The sequence below is a fragment of the Penaeus monodon genome, chromosome 36 (assembly GCF_015228065.2).
Source record: "Penaeus monodon isolate SGIC_2016 chromosome 36, NSTDA_Pmon_1, whole genome shotgun sequence".
Classification (NCBI taxonomy): Eukaryota; Metazoa; Arthropoda; class Malacostraca; order Decapoda; family Penaeidae; genus Penaeus; species Penaeus monodon.
In genome coordinates, this window is record NC_051421.1 from 15,461,182 (window position 1) to 15,466,181 (window position 5,000).

Here is a 5,000-nt window from a genome sequence, read left to right on the forward strand (position 1 = left end):
CTCTTCTTTTCCCCCTTCCCTTTCTTTTTTTTTTTCCCCCCCCCCCCCCCCCCCCCCCCCTTTTTTTTTTTTTTTTTTTTCTCTCCCCCTTTTTCCCCTCCCCCCCCCTTTTTTTCTTTTTCTCTCCTCTCTCTCTCTCTTTTCTCTTTTTCTCTCTTCTCTCTCCCCTCTTTTCTCTCTTTTCTCTTTCTCCCTCCCCTTCCTTTTTCTCTCCCCCTCTCTCTCTTCTTCCTCTTTTCTTCTCTCTCTCTCTCTCTCCCCTTTTCCCTCTCTCCCCTCCCTTCTCCTCTCTCTTCTCTCCCCCTCTTCTATTCGATTTTGCTACCGACCCCCCGGGAAAAGACTGCAGCTACTATTTCAATTTCTTCTTAAAATAAGTTTTAAGCAATTATTCTCCCTTTTCATAATAAGCACAAATGTTCTGGAAATGTTAACGTATTCAAATTTTCATCGCTAACCAGTATTCTTTGTATTTTTCTTCTAATTTAAGTCAAGGTGGGCGCCGCTAATGAACGTAAGCATTCGACGCGGCAGATGATTAAATTAATGACAGAATTAGTTTACAAGAAGGCACAAGACGAATATCTCCGTCCCTGAGATCATAAGAAATATATATGTATATTTTTTAACATTCAAAGTAAATATGTTGTGCAACGCTCATGTTCTCTCAACCACTGATGGCATCTGTACATTTTTTTTTTCTCAATGCCTTATGCTCTTTTAGTACACTGATAACTTCCAGATTCCTTTTTATATAATTGATTACGTAACATTATATTGATTTATATTCATGTATATATTAACAATTCAAAAATAAAACACGCACGTCTACGCGAAGACACACACATACACACACACACACACACACACACACACACAACAAACACAACACACACACACACACACACACACACACACACACACACACACACACACACACACACACAATCACGCCCACGCACACACACACACACCAATCACACGCGCGCGCGCGCACTCACGCAAGACATATAAGGCGAGAGAGAGAGAGAGAGAGAGAGAGAGAGAGAGAGAGAGAGAGAGAAGATTAAAGCGCATTTCAGCGATTTTTTGCCCGACTAAAATTCAAACTTAGCAACTTGTTAACTTCCAAGTTCAGAGGCAAAGTTTACCAGCAGCGGATGCGGACCCCATGGGATCTCTGTACCGCCGCTTAAAGTCGTTTTCCAAGTGGCTTTGTTAAAAAAAAAGAAAAAAAAGAAGAAAAAAAAAAAGAGGCACTTTGATGCTCTTCTTGTATATTATATCTTCTCTCATTTTTTTTCTTGTCTGCCCCTCTCTTCTCTCTCTCTCTCTCTCTCTCTCTCTCTCTCTCTCTCCTCCTCCCCTCTTCTTTTTCTCCTCCTTAAATCCCCCCCTCCCTTATCTCTCTCTCCCTTCCTCTCTCCTCCCCCCTCTCCCTCTCTCCGTCCCTCCCTCTCTCCCCCCCTCCTCCCTCTCTCCCTCCCCCCTCTTCTCCTGACGTGCCTTGGCGTCCCCTTTTCCCCTTCCCCTCCCCCCTCCCTCCCCCTCCCCCCCCCTTTTCCCCCTCCCTCCTCCCTCCTTCCTCCCTCCCTTCCTCTCTCCCCCCTTTCCCCTCCCTCTTCCCTCTCCCAACCTCTCTCTCCTGACCGTGCCCTTGGCGTCTCCTCTTCCCGCCCCAGGAGGCCGCAGCCGTGTCCGCGGGCGGCGCAGGGGCGATAAAGGGCAGCGCCGCCGTGGCCGCCCCTGGGGCGTTGGGGGGATATGGGGGGTGAAGGGGCGTGCGCGGAAACTGTCTGCCAAACACTCAAAGGTAGGTTGATGTTAATTTTGTTAAGTTTTTTTTTTTTTAGTTTTGTTGTTGTGTATTAGATTGTTTTGTTGTTGTTTTGTTGTTGTTGTTGTTATAGTTGTTTTGGGTCTTGTTTTGTTTTGTGTTTTTTGTTTTTTCTAATGGTATGGTGGTGGGTACAGGGTTTGTTGCTGGGACTTCTTTTAATGTTGTTGTTGTTTTTTTGTTGTTATTGTTTTGCTTGTTAATGTTACCATTTCTTCGCTTGGGATTCTTGTTTTTACTTATTATTGTCGGCATCTCTCTGTATAGGATTTTTAAAAATTATTGTCTCTCTCTTGTGTATCTTCTTATATCTCCTCACTATTCCTGTCTTTACTCACCTCCCTCTTCATTGTGTTCGTTCTCCCCCCTCGCTTTTAGTTCTATATTTATCACCCTCCTTCTTTCCTTCCTTCCTTCCTTTCTCCACGTCATTTGTCCATGTCATTTTTATTCCCTTATTGTCCCCCTGATATTTATCCTATAGTACAATTTCTTAAACTTTTTGTAATAAGGTGACTAATCCCTCAGGAAATGAAATAGAAAGAGCATCATTTCTACACGATTATTATTATTTTTTATTATTTTTTTCTTCTTCTTTTATATTCATACTCTCATTACTTTTTATCTGACTTGTCTGTCGCTTCCTTCCTTCCGTTTTTTTATTTGTCTTTCTCCCACTCGTAGCGTCTGTCTGTCTCTCTCTGTCTCTATCCTTGCTATCCTGTCTCTCCTTTTACTCATTAAATCAAACTTCCTTAACTGTTTTTTTTTTTTTTTTTTTTCATTACCTATCTTTTTATAAGGTTTCCATACAGCAGGTTTCGATCTAATTACGTATTGGGAGTTTTTCCTTTTTCGGGAAAATTTTTTCGCCGTATAACCCCTCTCTCGTTTCCTCTGTTTCATTCGTATCTATTTGTTGTTTCCACTGACTTTATTTTGTTGACGTAGGAATCTGGAATTCTTTATCTGTTTCAGTTTCATCATTCTCTCTTTATCTATCTATCTATCTGTCTATCTGTCTATTTATCTACCTATCTATCTATCTATCTCCCTTCCCTCTCTCCCTCCCCCCTCCCTCCCTCCCCCCCCCCTCCCTCTCCTTCTCTCTCTTCTCTCTCTCTCTCTCTCTTCCCTCTCTCTCTCTCTCTCTTCTCTCTCTCCCTTTCCCTTTTCCTCCTCCCCCCATCCCTCCCCCCCCTCCCTCTCTCCCCCTCTCTATTATCTTCTTTTATTTATTATTTGCCTTGTTACATGAAAAGTGCATCCTATCGATCAAATAGTACTATTAATAATAACACTTACTAATTATAATACTAGCATTATAGACACTGGTTACCCTTTGGGTTAAAAGAAATTAAAAAAACGAGACTATATGTGAATAATGCAAGACACAATGGGAGGGCCCTAAAGGCATATAGAAATAATGTTTGACTGAGGCCTTTATTAAAAGAAGCAAACCCTTTGGGTATTTTTCTTTTTGTTTTTTTAGGGTAGGGGCACTGTTCGCAATTTTTTTAAAACTTAAACAAATCAAAACACATTTTTCTCTCTCTCTCCTTCTCTCTCTCTCTCTCTCTCTCTCTCTTCTCTCTCTCTCTCTCTCCCTTTTTCTCTTTTCTCTCTCCTTTTCTCTCTCTTCCTCTCTCTTTCTCTCTCTCTCTCCCCCCCCTTCTTCTCTCCCCCTCTCCCCCCTTTTTTTTTTCTCCCCTTTTTTTTTTCCTCTCTCCTCTCTCTCTCTTCTTTTCCTCTCTTTTTTTCCCCCTCTCCCCCTCTCCCTCCCCTCCTCTCCCCCTTTCTTCTCTTCTTCTTCCCTTCCCCCCCCCTTTTCCCTTTTTCCTCTTCTTTTCCTCCTCTCTCCTCTCTCTCTCTCTCTCTCTCTCCTTCTCTCCCCCCCCTTTCCCTCTTCCTCTCCTCTCTCCCTCCCTCTTCTCTCTCCTTTTCCCCTCCCTCTCTCCCCCCTCTTTTTTTTTTCCTCTTCTTTTTTCTCTCTCTCCCCCTTTTCTCTCTCTCTCTTTTCCCTCTCCCCCCCCTCTCTCTTCTTCTCTTTTTCCTCCCTTCTCTTTCTCTCTCTCTCTCTTTCTCCTCCCCCTCTCTCCCCCTTCCCCCCTTTTTTCCCCCCTTTTTTCCCCCCTCCCCCTTTTCTCTCTCCCCTTCTCTCTCTTCCCCTCTCTCCTCCCCCTCTTTTTTCTCTCTCTTTTCCCCTCTCTTCCTCTTTTTTTTTCCCTCTCCCTTTTCCCCCTTTTCCTCCCTTCTCCCCCCCCCTTCTCTCCCTCTCTCCCCTCCCTCTTTTTTTTTTTTTCCCCCCCCCTCCCTCTCCCCTCCTCTCTCTCCCTCCCTCCCCCTCCTTCTCCTCTCCTCCTCCCTTCCCTTTTTCCCCTTCTTCCTCTCTCCTCCCCCCTTTTCCTTCTCCCTTCTTCTCCCTTCCCCTTTTCCCCCCCTTTTCCCTCCCCCCCTTTCCCCCCCCTCTCTCTCTCCCCCCCCCCTCCCCCCCCCCTCCCCCCCCCCTCCTCTCTCTCTAACCCCCAACTTTGTTTCCCCTTCGTCTACTTTGCCATTATTCCGTTTTTTCTTTTTTCCCTCCACCCTCAGCCCCCTTTTCCTTTGTTGCCACTCCTCGCATTCTTTTTCCCTTTTCCCTGGCAAAAACTTTCCCTTTTTCGTCGAAAAATTCCCTTCTTTGGGCAAACTATTGTCCTTGAACCCTTTCCCCTAAAACGAGGAGAAATTCAAGGGATGGGGCGCAGCACTGGCACAAGAAATCTCGGAGTTTGCATCAATTTTTTTTTTTGGGAAATTAAAATTACTTCGGGGATTTTAAAAAAGGATTTGGGGCAGTGTTGGGTTTTGGGGGGAGTCTCTCTCTCTTTCTCTCTCTTTCTCTCTCTCTTTCTTCTCTCTCTTTCTTCTCTCTCTTCTCTCTCTCTCTCTCTCTCTCTCTCTCTCTCTCTCTCTCTCTCTCTCTCTCTCTCTCTCTCTTCTCTCTCTCTCTCTCTCTCTCTCCCTCTCTCTTTCTCTCTCTCTTTCTCTCTCTCTCTCTCTATCTATCTATCTGTCTATCTATACACATATGTGTGTGTGTGTGTGTGTTTGTGTGCGGGTGTGTGTGCGTGCGTGTGTATGTGCGTGTGCGTGTGCGTGTGTGTGTGTGTGTGTGTGTGTG